This window comes from Pseudonaja textilis, chromosome 2 (genome assembly GCF_049901715.1).
Source record: "Pseudonaja textilis isolate UNSWEBS1 chromosome 2, rPseTex1.2, whole genome shotgun sequence".
Taxonomy (NCBI): domain Eukaryota; kingdom Metazoa; phylum Chordata; class Lepidosauria; order Squamata; family Elapidae; genus Pseudonaja; species Pseudonaja textilis.
In genome coordinates, this window is record NC_141991.1 from 101,723,336 (window position 1) to 101,743,368 (window position 20,033).

The 20,033-nt window shown below is 41.0% G+C and overlaps 1 long non-coding RNA gene across 1 annotated transcript; it reads left to right on the forward strand.

Annotated features, from left to right (window-relative positions):
- Positions 1-7,768: 7,768 nt before the first annotated feature.
- On the forward strand, positions 7,769-19,262 carry LOC148126979 (uncharacterized). Its single transcript, XR_015741441.1, has 3 exons — positions 7,769-7,846; positions 10,245-10,345; positions 19,184-19,262. It is a non-coding gene; the product is annotated as an uncharacterized LOC148126979 (long non-coding RNA).
- Positions 19,263-20,033: the final 771 nt, after the last annotated feature.

A 20,033-nucleotide genomic window follows, 5' to 3' on the forward strand; every position in this document is an offset into this window, starting at 1 on the left:
AATAACCAGATCCACACATGAAGATTTCAGTTAGCTACTGTAGTGCTCATGCCTATTTCACAGCAATCTCCCTGGACTGGTAGTCTGAAACTGAGCCAGACTAGCTAAGGTTCAGCAGCATCCAGGCAGGGGGAGTGGGGAGTTGAACCTTGCCCTCTTGTGCCTACATAACAATTTCAGACTAATTTCCCACTTGAACCACACACCCTTCACTTGGCCTGTCTTTCCTCCACTGAAAATTACAAATAGTATCACGCTGCCATTCTTTCCATCTCTCTTTAAAGATGAGAAGCATCTAGGGGAAGCATGGTAAACCAAAAAGAAAAAGGAAATATTAGTGGTAAAGGGCATCTAACTGGGTATATTTCTAAAGAATACAACAAAAGGTGGGGGGTGTAAAGGAAATGTTTAGCAATGAAAAAAAGTAGCTATAGTGAAGGAATTTTAAGGCTGCAGAATTGGTAACTGGAAACTGGGCCTCTATATGGAACAGTCCAAATTATGTCCACTAGTACTCTATATTAAGCCATGAATATTCTCTCTCTCTCCCTATGAAGATGAAGGGATGAAGATGTACTGTTGTTATTTCAGGAGATATATACATGTTTAAGTAAAGTTGCCAATAGCATACCTTGCTTGTAATTCTGGCAGGTGTGAATGAAAAATCTCAGATTTCTGATCTCTCAAAATAGTTGTCTTCTGAGCCCTCCTTAAGCACCCTTGTTCTCTTCCTTGGTTCTTGTTTCCATGTATCAGGTATAACACAAGCCATGCCTCTTCTTCTGTAGATTCCATGTAGAACCAATATTATGAAATCCTTGCTCAAAAAAATTATAGAAAACACAAAAAAAGTTAAGCACAGTTATACAATATGTGTTGGGCTTCAGGGATTTAACTCTCAAGTATATACAGTATATATACATATGCAATATATAGAAGTAGGCTAGGGACCAGTTGAGAACACATGAGGCCCCCAAACACTGTTCAATGTGTATGTTTCTGTCTGTTTTTATTTGGCTGAAATTTCAGGTAATTTTCTTCTAAAGGAGACTAGCATGTTTAAATGCCATACCAACAGCCAATGACTATGTAATTGTCTATGTTGGGAGGACGTCTGTTTTCTTCTTGTTTCTCTGGCAATGTGCCTGAAAATCCTCTTGACAGAATTCTGACTGCATCCTGGCAGATTGTTCTATCACAACAGTAGGTCCAAACAGGAAGTAATTATTCTTAGCAACTCTTTGAACCAGAAGTATACCTCCTGTAATTTTAAAATAGACTGTCTCTATTTTATATACAACCATAGGGGTTAGGTTTATTATCTCTCTCTAGCTATCAGAAGGTATGCAACTTCCAAAGCACCTGTCCTTATACGAATTAAATCCCTCTATCATTCTCTTCCTATCCTCACATGTTTTAAAATGTCTTCATTAAATAGTATAAATAAATGAGTATATGGAATTAAAATTGACCTTTGGCTTCATTAGTGGTTGACAACACTAACTCTTTGTTCCACTGCTGATTTTTGTTCATTTGTTTTGGTCAAGGGTTATTTTTGACTAAAGTGTTCTTTCCTGGGGAATTCCAGTAATTATTGTTGCTTTGACCTAAGCCTCTCAGAAATAATAAAAAAAAACAAAGTTTCTCAGCATAGCGCAATTACCTTAATTTTCTGTTCCTGTGGAATCAGGAGCCATTTCTAATTGAGGTGCACAATCATTATCAAGAGAGTGATTATGGAATGTTTCCAGTGAGAGGTCCATCAAGAACAGGGATGTCAAACTCACAGTGTCACATTGTCATCACGTGATTTTCTCCCTTTGCTAAATCGGGGGTAGTCATGACCAGTGCGTGATATATCTGGCCTGAAAGCTGCAAGTTTGACAGCCCTGATCAAGAGGTATTGCATAGTTATTTCACCTTTTCCTCTGAAACAGATGTTCTTTAGAAATTCATATGACACAAGAAGATATGGAAAAACACAGCATGATTAGCTGTAGAAAAGATAGAACATCTCTGCACTCAACAGTCCCTTGCAAGTTGGTGGAAGGAGGCAGGGCTGATAAAGAGAGCCTGGTCTGACTAAGCAGCTGAAAAGAAGAACAGATGGTGAAAGCTTCTGGTTTTACTCTGAAGCTTTTTCACTGAGTTCATCTGAGGATAAGTTCTGAACTAGAGCTCAGTGGGGTTTTCTTTAAATCATGCAATCCAAAGTTCAGGATTTGTGGGAGGAGGAGGAGGAAAGAGAGGAGAAAGCCAGATTCTGAGGAATTGGATGACTCATGATTCCTGACTTGTTGCTGTGCTGGGATTGGCTGCACTAGCCTTTCTTTCTTGCAGTCATTAACCAGCACAAGTCATTACCAATATCCTCTCTAGGGAAGCAAGCCTTCTCTGTGGTAGCACCTGCCTTCTGAACAAAGTTCCCAACTCTCCTGTTGGAGAAGAGCCATGGAGATCATGAAGAGCCATGGAGACCAGGATATTCATCCAGGCTTTCAATAAGGAGAGTGAGATGCCTCACTGCATCACACTTTTCATATTTTATTATGTTTTATTGATTTCATTGTATTTTTTTAATATTATGAGCTGCCCAAAAGTAATTAAGAGCTGGATAGCATATAGGTTTAATAATAAATTATCTTGGACTGTAACCTCCACAGTCACTCTTTCCCCTTTTTAAAATAGATTGCTCTACTCATCAAGTGGTCAACTCAGAGAGTGCTAAGCCCTGAAACTAGTTAATTTGTTCCTGGCTTAACACATGTAATTGAAAAGTTTCATCTCTATGGTAGCCTGTCTAGCATGGAATTTTTTCCAGTGGCTACTGCTCCCAGGAGCTCAGCTCTTTCATTTTTCTTTTCCTCATGAAATGTTCACGGGATAATTTACAACTTGCTCACATAATCCTACAGCTAAATCCCCTTCTCAAACTAAGAGTAGTGCTCCCTTAATGACTATTTGTTCAGTAAAGGTTAAAAATTATGGTGGTGCTGAATGAAGGCACTTACCACTGGTGCCCAAACTTACAGCCATTTCACCACCCCTGCAGTCACAGGGTTGTGATCTGGGTGCTTGGCAACCCATTCACACTTATGGTGGATTGCCAAGGGCCCTGCAATCATGATTACTAGAATTTAAAACTTTGCAAACATTGCCATGTTTTTCTCTCCTAGTCTTCGAGTCTTAGATTTTTAACTGCTGCCCAAAATATTGGTTTTATAGATTTTATTTTTGTTATTAGCCAGCTTTAAATTAATTTTTGAGGGAAAATAAAAGAGACATATGCAGTGATGTGGACAGTTTTGGTGTTTCTATTCTGCCCATCAACTATAATACTAATTGCTTTGCCCTGTAGGTTTCCGGGTACAATTCAAGGTGCTCTTATCATCTACAAAGTTCTACATGGCACAGGGCCAGGCTATTTGTGGGATCGCCAATCTCTCTCATTGTTTCTGATCACCTCGCCAGATCTAAGAGGGAGGGCACGCTCCAAGTTTCTTCCATTAAACAATGTCATATTTTGGATCCAGGAGCCATAACAGCAGTTCACCAGGAGCCCTTGCAACAGCATCCCTCCGGAGAGCAAGACAACCATGATCTTGCTAGACTTTCTCAAAGCAGTGAGTTCCTGTTGCCAATGCATTTAGGCCATTTAATCTATTATAAATTGTTCATAAAATTTTCATAATCATAAAAATTCAGCGTCATATTTTGGATTGCCGTGTGTGTGTGTGTGCGCATGCGTGCGTGTGTGTACATGTGGCATTTGTAGATTTTTAAAATTCCTGACTGTTCTAAAAACTGTTAGGGGACATGTCATTTATCAGTAGCTAGGAGGGTAAATATTATTAGTTTGTGGGAAATCCCTTTTATCTGAAAAACATATCCCCACCCTTCCTTCTAGATCATTCAGTCTGTCACTCTGGCATGTTATTCTAGAATTATTCATAATGACCCAACAGACCAACAGAGTCATTCTAGCCATTAAAATTGGAATGTGACCAAAGTGATCTTCAGTTTCTGTCCTTTTACAAAAAAATGCATTTCAGAGCTCTGGCCAAAGAGGGATTGGAAAAAAATGTGGAGAGAGGAATAAAGAAAGGAAGGGAGGGAGGGAGGGAGATAATTACAGAATGACAGAGAGGAAAGGAAGTGGAAAAGTCTCAACTATTTTTGGTTTTGACTTTGCCCACCATTGGTATACAATACATCCCAACACAATACAATACATGCCTCAGTGAAGGTTGCCCAGTTATGGATTACAGTCTTTGTTGATTAAAAATATGTTTGGATTTTTACATAACACATTTGCAGGAAGATCCATGGCTTTTGGTGAACTTTACGGAAATTCTATCCTTGCCAAGTTGTCAAAATAAAACTCCTAGCTAATGTTCTAATTTTAACAAGTATTATTTGGCAGATGATTGGTTTGGAGAGGTCATTTGATGACATGCAGGTTACACAAGCAGCTATACGCATTTCTTGATCACTGCTCTCACATGTATTTATTTCCCTATTTCTTATTTCATATGCTTTCTCTCTTACTGTCTTTCAAATTAATTGTCTACCAAAGGCTCTTTCTTACTTCCTTGCCTGATCTATTTTTTCAAAAAACATTTTTATGGCATCCATCTTGTGTCAATCTATAGCAGTACACAACCAATTACCACCATGCCTGTTGCCTGGCAATTTCTTTATTGTCTCCAAATGAATTTGATTACTCATTCACAGCTTTCATTTTTACAGTGATTCTCTTCAAATCTAACAGCAATCTGTGTGCAATATTTCTTAACTCATAATGACTCAAAATGACAATTGCAACTGTAAACAAGGAACAGGAGGTAAGTATCCCATAAAAACTGTGGGCCCTTCTTGTGTTAGCATCATCAGTTACATTTAGCAAAATGCTTTCCTTGGACACAATCATTGTCAGATATGCATGTCACAACCAATGATTGTTACAATATGTAGAAAAAAAGAGAAAAGAATGTAAGGCTATTACAACTTGCATAAACTTTCAGCTATGCCACTCACAGTATTCATGCTTTGGAAGATCTATAATCTACTTACATTATTTCTTATCATGATCTACTTATTATCTTGCTGAAATTATGGTTGGAGATAATTGAAGACTTCTAATCAACCTGCATACATGCATCAGTGCAGTACGTTGATATCTTTTGATTACAGTCAATGTTCTGTTTTGACTTGACATACAGACTTTCAGGGCTCCAAATCACAAATAAATACAATGTCTGGACAATGTATTTATTCTCTAGCAGATAATTGTCCAATTTTTAATTGATCCAGCAGGGTAGAATACATGCAGTATGTTTTGTTGTCTTATGTAAAAAAGCAGACACAGAATCTTGTTGTACAGATTTGTCCAGAGTTGCTTGGAGAGGTCATTTAAATGAAAGTCATTAATTAATATGCCTTATTTTTTCAATAGATGCTTTATTTAACACACTGGGTTGATATATTTAAAGCATTTCCTTAGATTAATATCAAAGATCATGCAAAACTGAAATCAAACTATTCTTGCAGTTCAATCACATTGTATAATTTAGCTACCATATTTCTAAATATAGCAAGGCTGCCCACATCAGAAATTATTCTCATTATTCCGCTCATTAACCATGCCACCGTAAAACTCAACCCATATTAATGTCAACAAGTAACCTTCCTTCAGTAACCTTGCACTTGGATAGAATTTCCTGTTTCATAAGAACTCATTGAGTATTTGTAGAAATCACATGGTTTATATACCATATTGGTAAAAAAGATAAGACCTAAATATCACCTAGAATTTACAATTTTCAGATATACCAACTGAATAGGAATAGATTATCATCTATGGGGCCTTTGTGGGTGCGACTTGACCTGTGCAGCTCAGTCATTGGCTGGTCATTAAGCTGTTCAGTTGGATTTATGGTTGTTCTGGTGCAACTTCTTGGAACCTCCTGGAAATTTCTGGCTGGTGTGGCCATCTTGTATCCACTAGAGGCTACCCTTTTACTTCTCTCTCGGGCCTGTTCTTCTCTGGCCATGATGTCTCACCACTGGATCTCAGGTGGGTTTACATTCTTTGTTCGAGGATATCATTAATTGTTGAGGGTATGCCTTGTTAGTTGTCAGGGCCTGTTCTGTCTGTATTGTTTGTTCATTTGGGCTATTCTTAATTGTTGAGGGTGTGCCTCGTTAATTGTTAGGGCCTGTTCTATTTTTCTTATTTGTCTTATTTGTTCTCGGGCAAGGCCTTCCCTTTCCTCCCTGAGTGTGGTCAGTGTTTCGGTCTCTCCCCTTGTTTTCTGGCCCCTGAGTTGGCCGATGTGTCTTCTCCATGACAAGCCATCGGCTGTTTCTACCCTGTATGACTGGAGGCCGGTTACTTGGGACACCCTTGCCGGTATCCGCAGGAATTCCCCTGTTAGATTTCAGGTGTATACATTCCCATTTGGAATGTTTGGCATCCACTGTATGAGTTTACTGGAATGTCTGTGTTATAATGGGGGTGTAATTTGTCTACCTGCAATCTTAGTTTCCTCCCCATTAATAGTTCCGTGGGGCTCTTTTTGGTTGTCGCGCTGGGAGTTATGTGTTGGATGCTTATTAGTCTATCTACTTTAGCCTGTGTGTCCCTGGGCCCTAGTTTGGTTAGGGTTTCCTTCATGGATCACATCATTCTCTCCACTTGGCCATTCATGAAGGGGTGGTGATAGGGCATGTTGTATTCCATTCTGTGCTAAAAACCCCTCCAAGGGAGTGGCCATGAACTGTGGCCCATTATCGGATGCTATGACTTCTGGCAACCTGTGTGTTGCGAGTAGCTTTCAGAGGGTTCTAATTACTGCTTCGGTTGTGGTGGACTGCCTTATGCTTATCTCCAACCATTTGGAGTAGGTGTCCATCACTACCAGGAAGGTTTGTCCCTTGATTGGCCTGGCAAAATCTATGTGTAACCTTGACCAAGGGCTCTGTGGTGTTTCCTATTCATGGTGGGGGGGCTTTGCGGGGTGTCGGCCTGGATTCTTGGCAGGGTTTGCAGGTTGCCACCCAGGTCCCTATTTCTTTATCCATCCCTGGCCACCACACATAACTTCTTGCCAAGGATTTCATTTAACTATTCCCAAGTGCCTGGCATGCAACATTTCTAGTATGTCTTCCCGTAGTTTCTTGAGAATTATGACCCGGTCCCCCAAAATTATGAAACCTTTTAGTACTGACAGTTCAGTTCGTTGATTTCTGAAGGGTCTGGTGTCTTAGCCTTCCTATGTCTCTGGCCATCCTCTCCCCATCCAGTCTAATATTCGTGCCAGGGTTTTGTCCTTTGCGCTCGCTCTCGCAATGTTGGCTGCTGTCAGTGGTGCTGTCTCGAGAGTGTCTATTAACAGTGTTGACATAGCTGGTGCTGGGTCTTTGTCCAGGTTGGGTGGGGGGCATCGACTGAGTGTGTTGGCGTGATCTAAGTTCTTTCTGGGTCAGTATTGTAAATTGTTAGGAATTCTGTCCATCTCATCATCCTAGGCGACAGGATGTTCGGAGTGGCTCGGTTTCTTGTGATAATTCCTAGTAGTGGTTTGTGATTGGTCATCAGGGTGAATTTCCTGCCATAGATGTATTCGTGAAATCACTTGATTCCAGTGATGGCCACCAGAGCTTCTTTGTCAAGTTGGCTATAGTTCCATTCTGCTTTAGATAGTGTCTTTGCGTAGAATGCTATGGGGGCTTCTTTTCTGTCTGGCAGTGTGTGGCTGAGAATGCACCAACCCCAAATGGTGATGAATTACATGTGAGGATGAGCAGTAATGACTCGCTACACTGGATTAATACACAGTCTGATGTGAGTATGTTTTTTATCTCCTTGAATGCCACTTCCTCCTCCTGCCCCCAGGTCCTGGTTGCCTTTTTGTCAAGCAGTCCGTGTAGGGGTTCTGTGACTGTGGCCTTCTGCAGTAGAAATATATTGTAAAAGTTAATGAGTCCCAGGAAGGCTTGCAAGTCTGTCATGTTCTTTGGCCTGGGGGCTTCCTTAATTGCTTTAGTTTTGCTCTTGGTGGGTTGAATCCCTTTGCAGTCTATTAGGTAGCCTAGGAATTCTACCTTGTCAGCTGTAGTTGGCATTTTTCTTTTTTCACCTTTATCCCCACCTCTTGGAAACAGCTTAGCACTTCCCTTAGGCATTTTTGTAATTGTCCTTTGTCCTTAGCTGATATGAGGACATCATAGAAATAGGGGACCACCTCTTCTAGACCCTGTAGGAGGTACTCCATTAGGCTCTGGAATAGCCCGGGGGCTACACTGAAACCGAATTGTAACCACTTGCATTTGAATGCCCCTCTCTGTGTTACGATTGTGTGGGCTTCTGCTATTTCAGCATCTACCAGTAATTGTTGGTAGGCTTGTGTGAGGTTGAGCTTTGCAAAGACCTTTCCCCACCCCAGGGAATGCCCAGTGTTGTACCACTGGGACAGGGTAAGCACTTTGCTGGAGGGTGCAGTTCAAGATAGCCTTGTAGTCAGCACAGATGCACAGTGATCCATCTGGCTTTATGGGGGTGACTATAGGGGTCTCTCATTTGGCATGGTCAGTGGGATCTAGTATGCCCTGTGCGATGAGCTTATCTAACTGCTCGTCTAATTTTGTTCTTAATGCGAAGGGGACCCATCTTGCTTTTAGTCTGATGGGGGCTATGGTCAGGTCTAGATTAAAAGATATGGGGGACCCCAAGTACTTGCCTAATTTTCCATCAAATATGTCCCTGAACTCCTCCATTAGGCTGTCCTCCCATTCAATCTCAGTGATACTGTTTATTCTGGTGACTTCGATGCCTAGCTGTTGGATCCACTCTAGTCCCAGCAGGCTTGGTCAGTCCCGGTCGACGATCATCAATGGCAGGACTCCTGAGTAGTTCTTGAATGTTACTTGGAACTCCCTGATGCTGATCACAGGAATCTTGTTCCCTTGGAAGTCCTTTAGGGTCAGTCTCTTGTTTTTTAGCTGGTTTTTGGTGATGTTGGGCTTCAGTTGTTTGATGGTGCCCCAGGACACCATCGACAGGTACAATTTGGAATCCACTTCCATCCGGCATGGCTTTTCCTCTATGGTCACTTGGATGTGGACTTTCTGAGCATTGGTTGTGCTGGAATGGCCCACAGTCACTGTCTGGTGCATCTCACTGCTCTCTGTGGCCGGCTCCTCGTTTCTTTGGTTCTGGCTGAATTGGCTTCATCTAGTTCCTGTCTGGTTTGCTCTGTTCCTGGGTGGGGTGCTTGGCCTCTGCCTTCAATTATTGGGTTGCGATGCTCAGCAGGCCTTTGCGATGTCCCCCATCAGTCACAACGCTGGCAAATTGCATCGTGGAAATGGCACACCTCACATCCGGCGCACCAAAATTCCTTTCTCTTGCGCTCTTGGTTCCTTTGGCCTCATTCAGATTGGAGTTGGTGCATGTGTTCATCCTTGACTCTGGCAGCCTCTGACTCTGACTCGATGTCCTCATGATGGATGGTGATGGCTTCCTTTGGTGGCAGCTGCAGTGGTTTGTTCATTTTTCTCATGGCAGCCATGGATTTCTGGGATGCTTCCACGGTGGTTGCTTCCTCAATCGCCTCTTTTAAGGTTATTTTGGGTTTGGTCCAGAGGAGGCTCTACAATGTTAAGTCCCGGAGTCCCAGAACCATGCGGTCCCTCATTGCCTTGTCCACGTTCAGGAATTTGCAGGCTCTGGCGATGTTTCATAGGCTTGCGATGAAATCGCTGATGCTCTCTCTCCTTCCTTCTGGTCCCATTGGTAGAATTCATGCCTCTTTATTAAACAGTAAGCTGGTGGCATGTACTGTGTCTTCAGGATTCACTCTAGGTCTGGCCATGCCATCATCTTTACATCATTGGGTGCTGATAATGCTTTTGCCATTATGAACACTGTGAGCCCGCACAGTGTGTGAGGAAAACTGCCCATTTCCTTTGTTCAGAGATATTCAGAAGGTCGCTTCCTTCTAGGAACATGTGGAATCAGTCGACGTATGATTCCCAGTCCTTTGTTGCAGGGTCAAATGTTGCGGGTGGCGAGTTGGCTCCAGCCATTGTTCTGATTCCGGTTGTTGTTACGGCCGTGACTGCCACATGCTCACTGGTCCCGTAATGTCTCAGAATCCCACCTTCATCACCAGTGTTAAATTGTGGGCACAAAGAGACATGGGACATGGAGATTGTTCAACTTCTTTATTTTGTTCTTACAGAATTGAGGACTGCAGCTGCAGCAGCTCCTTTTACAGCAGTCTGTGGCTTCGACCAGTGACCACTATTTGATTCCCCACTTCATTGGCTCAGCCAATCAGCAGTGAGTATGCTAATATCTAACATGGACGATATCAGAACAAATTTTTTTTTGAAGCTTGCTTTGTGGACTTTCGATAAATTAAGAAATAATATAGATCCAGTGGCTACAAAGGCATTCAAACAGCTTAGTAGTTATAGAAAAAATGCAGAAATAATGGAGGATCAAGTGGAATCTAACATGAAACAAAACTTATCTACTTCTTGAAAGTGCTCCAGGATTTCATCACAACAATGTCAAACAGAAGAAAATTGATTGAGCTGCTATCAGAATCAATGGGATAGGATCAGAGATGTGCGGCATTGAACTGGGATTGTTTATTTTATTTATTTTTGTTATTATTTTCCTTTAGGTTAGACCAAGTATTCTGAAACTGTAGTCTGGAACCCATATTATATTTTAAAAATGTGAATCTGGCCTTACAAGTCAAGCAAGGAGTGAAGTCTCAAGCAAGTTTTGAGATTGTCCAAGCTCTCCAAGGAAATTATTAAAACTCACTCCTGTTTTGCCTAGACAAATGGTTGTGATACTGCAAAGTTTGAGATACCTGTGATATCTATATTACACAAATGTATTATTACTAAAAAGTGTTATATTTATTTCTTGCCCATCCTATCCCCTATGAAAACCTTTATTTTACTTGGGTTGGACTGCATAAATAATTTATCATTTTAGTGGCTTGTGGTATCACAGAATGTGAGAGGACCTGACTTAACTGCATAAACCCATCATTATGGTCCTGATATATGGCTTATGGCTTAAAACATACAGATATATTCAATATATCATAGTTAAAACAGTGCAATTTTAAATGAACTCATTCCTGAAACCTTTCAATTCAACTAGTTAAGTACCGTGTTTCAGCCTTCCTGGTCTTGATGCTCTTCAGACATGCTATAACTACACACTGTTTGTGATTTGGTTGGAGGCATATTTAATATTAGTCCAGAATAGTGCTTTGAACACCACAAATATCTGCTTCTGTTTTTTTCCTTTAGTTCCAAACCCATTCATGGGAGTACTGGAAAATGTTTGCAGAAATCCTAAGCAAGTTTATTCTTTTGCATGGGATCCTAAAGCAGAGGATCTACTTACAGACTTAATTTAGGAATCTGGTTCTTTTTATGTCTCTAAATTAAATCTACCGACTGAATAGCTCAGCTCTCCTCATCCCTTCTCTTTGCAGAAGGAAAAGTAACTTTCCATGTGGCTTGTTCACGTGATTAAAAATATTTGGAAGCAGCGTAGGTTTAAAATCCCTGGAGCTATAATGGAAACCACATGCTCAATAAATAAGTCCAGAGGCCCCATGTCTGCTTGGACTAGTTTTCCTTCCAAAAAAGAGAGTTTCTGAGACAGGATACTGGCAGGATGCGAGAGCTCATGTATGTGCTTCCTCCTCATTTTCCAATCTAGGAGATTCTGCCAGATGAGTCTTCCTTAGCTCTAGCTTTTCCCCCATAGAAGTTGGCATACTTCTCACTTTAAAATGTATTTCTAGCTTGAGTGGAAAAGAGGGGCTCTCTCTACCCAACTTCTGCTGGATAAAGGATAGGATGAAAGTTTTTTTTTTCTTTCTGTTTAAGAGCTGCAAGTTGTGATTTCTTACATTAGGATCAAACTGTTTCACAAACAGGAACATTATTTGTATTTTAATTGATCAGATATTCAAATACTTGTTGCCTGAAATGCAGATTTTCACTGTAAAACATTTCCCCAGGGAGGAGTCAGCTCTTCCAACTGTCTTACTTCTCTGAAAAACACATCTGTGATTATACTGTTGTGTGAACTAAAGGTGTGAAAAGTTTACATGCTGCACTAAGCCATAGGTACATAAAGTACTTTAATTGGCTTTGAATCAGTGAGCACACGTGCAGTTAATAAGCCATGGTTTAGATATTTGAAAAGGCTGCCCAACCTGAGGTGATTTATGGCCTCTCAAAATCTTGGTTTAGCTTCCTAAGGTCTCTAAAAGTTGCTGCCAAAGGATAATTGTTAAAGTCACAGAAGGAGGGAAACCATTAAATGCATGGAAAAACCATTAAATATCTAGAAAATGGGCATATTAAGTGTATTAAGTAATATTTAATTTTATTACAAAATTAAATTTTATCAACTTTAGTTTTATTCCTGAATCACATACTTCTTTCTGGAGTGCAACCCCCAGCCTGCCAGTCAAAGGACAAGAGTGGCTTTCAGTCTTACAGAAGATACCCCTGATTTAGTATTCTCCTGGTTTTGTATATAGTGAAAGATCCATTTAATCATGGTTATACAAGCCATGCCTTAGTGCCATATATGAACTAGATTATTGAATTAAAATATTTTTGTTTTAAGAATATTTGGGTGGGCATTTTGAATTTACTTAACCTAGAGTTAACCTTAAGCAGGATCCAGATTAATGCCAGATTTTATGCCCAAAATAGTATATTTGAATCTCCCCAATTAGCCATCCAAAGACAAGTTGTTAGCTTGCCTCATGATAAGGCTTGCTTTCTTTTGGCAAAAGGTATTGCTCCAGCTGTAAATTGCTAGCTAGCAGCTTAGATTGTACATGTAAGTAGTCAACTTGGGTGAGCATACAAAAGAGAAAAAGAGAAATAAAGCCAAGTTTAAAATTATAGTGAAAAAGTGATATGGAAATTTAAATGTATTATATTTTTCCCCTTTGCTTTACCAGATTAGCTCCCCCTTGGTTTCTGGAGGGCCTGAAATGGATGATGTGAGAGATGAAGAAATATAAATGTTGATAATGCTTCATGGGATCCTAAAGATAATTTTTTGCAGCACAGATCACTTTAAAGTTGGAAGGCATATATAAACACAAACTTACTCTTACGTTAGAGAGCCAGATTGAGGCATCAGACTAGAAATCAAGAGATTGTGAGTTATAGTCCTGCTTTCGATGCAAGCCAGCTGGGTGATCTTGAGGCAGTCATTCTTTCTTGGTCCTAGGGAGGAGGCAATGGCAAACCACTTCTGAAAAACTTTGCCAAGAAAATTGCAGGGACGTGTCAAGTCAGTTTCTGAAAATTGAACACAATTGAACATTAAAAAAAAAAAAAAACCTTTGCTAACCTGTTTATAGGCCAGTACAATGACGAGGGAATGAATAGGTAAGTGATTCTAGATTTTTCTCTGCTTTTAAAATGGAGATAAATCAAGACCTCTGTAGCTTCATTTCAAAAACCACTCCCATAGCTTTTACTAAATTACAATCTGTTACTTTAAATATCAACATAGATACAGGAGAGATTCAAATATTAATGTTGCACTAATCCAAAGGCTACATTTGGAAAGGACCAAATCAGTTCAAATCTACAGTTCTTTCGTTGCCTCATTCAAGCAGAACTAGATACAAATCTCCTATGTTTCTGGCTTTTTCCTGAAGACATAATTATTTTGGAACAAGCTGTTGTTGCACTCTGCATGTTTTGGAATATTTGTTATACTTCTGCACCTTGTAGTCTTGCTTTTGGTCATTTGGCCCATGCTAGCTGGGAATTCTAGGATGGCTTATAGTATGATACAGTACTATAAGTCATTTGGAAAACACCTTTTTTTCCTATGCCAGAGGAGAAACCACATTTAGCAAAATCACTCTGTACAGGGAAAAGCAACTCCTCTGTTTGGAGAACAATGTATATTATCATTCCCTGTGTCCTTTTCCCTATATACACTGGGGCCTCTAGGAGGGATAGGATTTCAAGACAGATTGCTTTGGAGTGAGTGTGTTCCCAGCGCACTTTATAACATCAGCTGGAAGCATTTTGAAAGTTCTTGTGCCTGACAATAAGAACAGCTCTGCAGTTCATTTGTTGAGACTGAATCGCAAAAACATTGAGGAAACCCATCAGAGAATGAGCTTGGATATATTGATAGTCACTGGGATATTAAAGAACTACTCCTTCCTAGTCATTTCATTTAACAAAATTCAACTTTAAACTGCAAGATCTACAAATTTGGTCTTCATCAAATTTGAATTGAAATATATGAGATATAAAAGTTTTGAAGAAAATCTCTCTCTTTCCATGAACAGAAACATGAAAAGCAGCTGGGACTTCCAAATGCCTGAGGAAGAGGACTTATCACAATTGCCACTTCTCAGCATTTCCTCCTGCTACTGTCAGCCTCTGTTAGTAGACAACCATATTTTGGAGAAGAAAAGTTGGCTGAGAACCATTTAACTTGTTAAGTATAGTTCAGAACAGAGAGAGTTTTAAATCAGATTGCTTTGCACATCCTTTCTAACCACACTCAGGGGCTAGAATTTGTAGAAAGTTGGGCTGACTCTTTAATTTTATTCTCTTAAGTTTTATTTGGTACATATTATATCTAGTTCTATTAGGCATCAAATTAATGCTGCTTTAGTTGTCTAAAATAGTAACTGGGATTTGATTTGGATATACAACCTACTGTTGAAAAGTTACCATATTATTTGAACGTATTATTTTTTTTCCCCATATGTTCAATTCCTGAAAACCACTCAAAGTTTAAAAAAAATCAAGCATCTGTATGTGTATCCATATGTGTATATCTGTCTCTGTATCTGGTGTAGTGGTTTGCAATCAGAAGACACTGAGTTTTAGTCCCATCTTAGGCATGAAAACTGGCTGGGTGACTTTAGGCCAGGGGTCACCAACCTTTTGCACCCCAGGCTCCACAAAACTCATAATTTTAAATCTCATGGACCACTAATCTGAATTTTGACTGACGGTAGCTTTGCTGACAGTGGCTTGCTGAGAGAGAGAGAAAGATTTGACCTAACCTTGGAGGATTGGTGGTGATGCTCTCTCTCTCTCTCTCTCTCTCTCTCTCTCTCTCTCTCTCTCTCTCTCTCACACACACACACACACACACACACACACACACACACACACACCTTCCAAGTCAGCCACATTCCTAACCTGCTTTTCAGCTCTGTTCTCAAGGGAGAGAGAGATGCAGTATTCTGTGATCCCAAATAAAGAATGATTGATCCGTAGGAAAATGGGGTGGGGGATTTTCCTGCAGACTTTTTTAGGATTTTCCCAGGGTCTCTCTCTGCAGGATACTGTTGGGATTGCAGGATACTGTTTCCAACTCCATTCTTGGGTGGGGGAGAGACTTTTGGCTTCATGCAAGGAAAGCAGCAGAAGCAGCAGAAGTCTTTCTTTCTCTCCCCCAAACTCCGCCAGAAATGAATCTTTACTGGTCCAGCCCCTTGGAGCAGGATGCCTTGCAGTGTCCCAAAGACTCATTTCTGGCAGAGTTTGGGGAAGGCAAAGAAACTTTTGCTGCTTTCCTTGCATGCAGCCAAAAGCAGAAGAAGAAAGAAGTGGAAAGAAGCAGCCCAGTGGCCAGGCGAGGCGTGTGGGGCAAGTGGGGCAAGTTCCCCCCTCTGCCCTTCCCCTTCTCCCCTCACTACCTTGTGTTGTTTGCAATGCAAGCGATACAAGCCTTGTGTTCCTGCGAGCCATGTGGGCAGTGCAGCCTTGTGTTCCTGCACAGCCTGGATTTGGGAGGGACATTTCTCTGCGGACCACCAAAATTTTCTCATGAACCACCAGTGGGCCGTGGCCTATCGGTTGGTGACCACTGCTTTAGGCCAGTCACTCTTTCTCAGCCCAATGTCCTTCACAGGGTTGCTGTTGTGGGGAAGACAGGAGGAAGAAGAGATGTTTGATATGCCTTGATTTACTTATAAAGTCATAAAAGTTATTAAACATCTAATAAAGAAATCTCTCTCTACAGAGTTTTGACACTTTCAGTTTGATCCTATGGGCAAAAGTCCAAATGACTGTTACAGTGTAGCCATGTGATCATCCATATTTTTACATCTTGATATTTAGCCCTTTTTGTCAGCTAAATCATAACAAAATTTAAATATGATAATTCCATGCATATGTAAGGCAATGGAGGAAAATAATGCCTTTGATACCCATATCAGAAGTTGATTTTAGTGAGGCTACCAATTATCAGCCAACCACATGCTTTGTGATCATGAGAATTTGCTGCATGTCTCTCAGAAAAACATACAGAAGTATCTCCTGCTCATTTCCCTACAGTGATGCCTCCTTTGACTTCTTGCTATCAACTCTGAACTCTTAAAAGGCAAGCACTCTATAAAACACCAGCTAAAATAAAGTGGGTATTGTGAGCTCAGAACAAAGTGCCTACTCAGATCTTTGAAACAAGCTGCATTTATCTGCATGCCATTAAAGGCCCAGATTCTTTTCCCCTTAGAATGCCAATTATCAGAATATCTCAAGGCAAAATATGAGTGCTAGTTTTGTGCAGATTGGCAAAAGGAGGTAAGAATCAGCTTCAGGTACATAGTAAAAAAAAAAAAATCAGCACAAATTCATTATTTTCCATTAATCATTTTTTCTCCTTTAAATAACGTATGCCTTAGGGAAATTCTGATTATCTGCTTAAGTAACGATGAGATGGCTTGATTTGCCTTGGCACGTGCATTACTTTTCATTTCTCTGTCATAAGTTAAACTAAAGAAATTTGGAAATCCTGTACTCTCCAGTCTAATGAATGAAATACATAATCAGAAAGGGCATGAGTTTTACAAATAAATAAAAATAGGATTTCTATGTGGTATCTAAAGGAAGCCCAATTTGCTCTCAAATTGCATTGGTCAAAGGACACACAACCTGGTTCTCAATGTAGCTATTAAGAATTGTCAGTGTGTTCAAGAGTTCCTCAGGCAGTCCACATGGCACTGCAGCCTTTACAGTACACTTATACAACTATCTTGTGCCTGACAGGCATACTTCACAAGCAGATTGTGTGGGCTACCTGGGGTGTGGTAGTGATTTGGTAACATTAATGGAGGAGAAGGAGGACCAATCTTTGCAATTCTAGTTTGGAAGAAGTGTGTTTTTAAAAAAAGTGGAGCTGGGCAGTGGTAGGATTCAAATAATTTAACAACTGGTTCTCTGCCCTGATGATTTCTTCCAACAACCAGTTCACCAAACTCTTCAGAAAGTTAACAACCGGTTCTCCCGAAGTGGTGCAAACTGGCTGAATCCTACCACTGGAGCTGGGGGAAAAAAACTTGATGCAAAAGCTATGGGGTTGAGTGTTGTGTTAGTGGATCCAAACAGTGGAGAATTCTTTGAGTGAGAGAGATGTTTCCCTGCCCTCTTAAGAGTGAGCTTGTCTACTCCCCAAGAAATCATAGACCTACCACCCTACTGGCAGCTTTTATCTTATATCTAACCTCTATTTGAGGAGGGGGGAATTATTGAAAAAGCAGTTGCAAAGTACCTTCAAAGAACTCTGAATGAAGCAAACCATCTGAACACCTTTCAGTCAGGATTCAGAAGTAGGTATGGATGCAAGATTGGCCATGCTTTTGAATGATCTTTGGCAGGAGCAGGAAGGGGTTGGGCATCCAGCCTTGCCTTAATTTCTCTGCAGCTTGCGATACCATTAACCTATCCTGGATCAGCTCTGGAGACGTAGGGGAGGCAATATTGAGCTAGTTTGCTTCCTTTTCTCGGGGTCAGTTCCAAACAGTGGTGATTGACAGATTAACACAGAGAGATCCTGCCCTTGGTCCCTACTTTGTGTGGTTTCTGAAGGTTCAATTATCTTCCCCCTCTTATTTAACATCTATGAACAGGGATTGCCAACCTTTTGGACCTCAAGGACCACCAAACTCATAATTTTAAATCCCACGGACCAGAAACCCTGGGAAAATCCCCCCAAAAGTCTGCAGGAAAATTCCCCACCTCATTTTCCTACCAATCGAACATTCTTTATTTGGGATTGCAGGATACTGTCTCCAGCTCCATTCTCAAGGGAGGGGAGGGGAGAGAAACTTTTGGCTTCATGCAAGGACAGCAGCAGAAGCAGCAGAAGTCTTTCTTTCTCTCCCCCAAACTCTGCCAGAATGAGTCTTTGTGAGACTTGTCATGCCGGCATAGCCTCTTGGAGCAGGATGCCTTGCAGGATCCCAAAGACTCATTTCTGGTGGAGTTTGGGGGAGGGGAGAGAAAAAAAAAGACTTTTGCTGCTTTCCTTGCATGCAGCCAAAAGCAGAAGAAGGGAAAGAAGCAGCCAGGGGGTCAGGTGAGGCACGGGGGGCAAATGGGGCAAGTTCACCCCCTCCATTCTTTCCCCTCTCCCCTCAATACTTCATGTTGTGCGCAATGCAAGCCTTGTGTTCCTGCACAGCCTGGATTAATTGCTTTGGGGGCTGCTTTCTCTGCGGACCACTAAAATTTTCTCATGGACCACCAGTGGTCCCTGGCCCACTGGTTGGCAACCACTGTGCGTGAAGCTGCTGACTGAGATGATTTGTCTCCATAGGGTGAGTTATCGTCAATACACTAAAGATACCCAGTCTCTCTGCCCCTGGCAAATTAAGTGATGCTGTTTGTATCCTATCTTGGTATTGGGAGGCTGTGGAGGCCTGGATGGGGAAAAATAAGCTTCAGTTAAACCCTGACAAGACTGAATGGCTTGGATCTTGAGGCCTTCTGGTTCAGAGACTACCCCTTCTTTAGTTCTGGATGTGATTGCACTGCTTCAAAACAGATCTGATATGCAGCTTCGGGTGATCCTCACATGGTGGTCATAGTTAAGAAAGCTTTTGCACAGCTTTATATTGTGTGCCAGTTGCACCCCTCCTGTTATGCTCAGAACCACTCATACCCTGGTCACCATTTAGATTGCCTGTTGTAATGCTTTCTACATGGGGCTGCACTTTAAGTGTCCAGAAGCTTTAGCTGGCGCAAAATTCAGCAACACAGGTAGTTTATGTGTACCCCTACAATGGCACATATCATACCTTTGCTCTGTGAGCTGCATTGGTTGCTAGTTTGCTTCTTGGTCCAATTCCAGATGCTGGTATTGATCTTCAAAACTCTTCATGGCACGTGCTGAATTATTTGAGGGATACCTGCGCCTGATTATATCTGCCCATTCCATCATTTCCAGCAATGGAGGTATGTTGTGGGTATGTCTACAAAACAGTTTCATCTAGAGGGACCCAGAATATCGGCCTTGTCTGCCTTGGCACCTGCCTTGTGGAATAACATTCCCTCCATGATGCAATTTGTCCATCTTTGTTATCTTTCCAGAAGGCCCTCAAGACATGGCTGCATCAAAAGGCTTGGAGATCTGACAGTAGTGTAATAAGATGGCTGCATTTTTTTAACATCTATTTTTCTCTACTGCCTTGCTTTTAATATGTATATGGATTTTTAAGTAAACTTGTTTCAATATTTTGATTTTATGATTTTTATTATGCACTACCTAGAGTCACTTTTCCATGAGATCGGTGGCAATACAAATATGACAAATAAATATGGGAGAGTTACAGTCAGTCAACCACCTGTTCAATAATTCCTCCAAAATGCTTGAACAAACTGTGGAAAAGAAACACAAATCCAGAAGAATAAAACCCCAATATTAAAGAAGGCACAGCATTGGAAGTCCAGGGTTGTTTCAAATATGGGAACCGCAGTAGTCGGGTTTTTTAAAAAAAAGTTTCTAAAGAGCGTCTCTTTAATACTTTTAACTAAGTTGTCTTTGAACAGCGGAGGGAAACCAGCTTTAGGGGTTCCATCATCTTTCGCACTGAATCTGCAGATAAGATACTGCACTATAGGGTCTGCCCCTCGCGTTGGTATTTGAGTGACAGCTGCCAGGGATATTATGAACCGACCCCGTTGTCGCTTTTGGTGCTTCA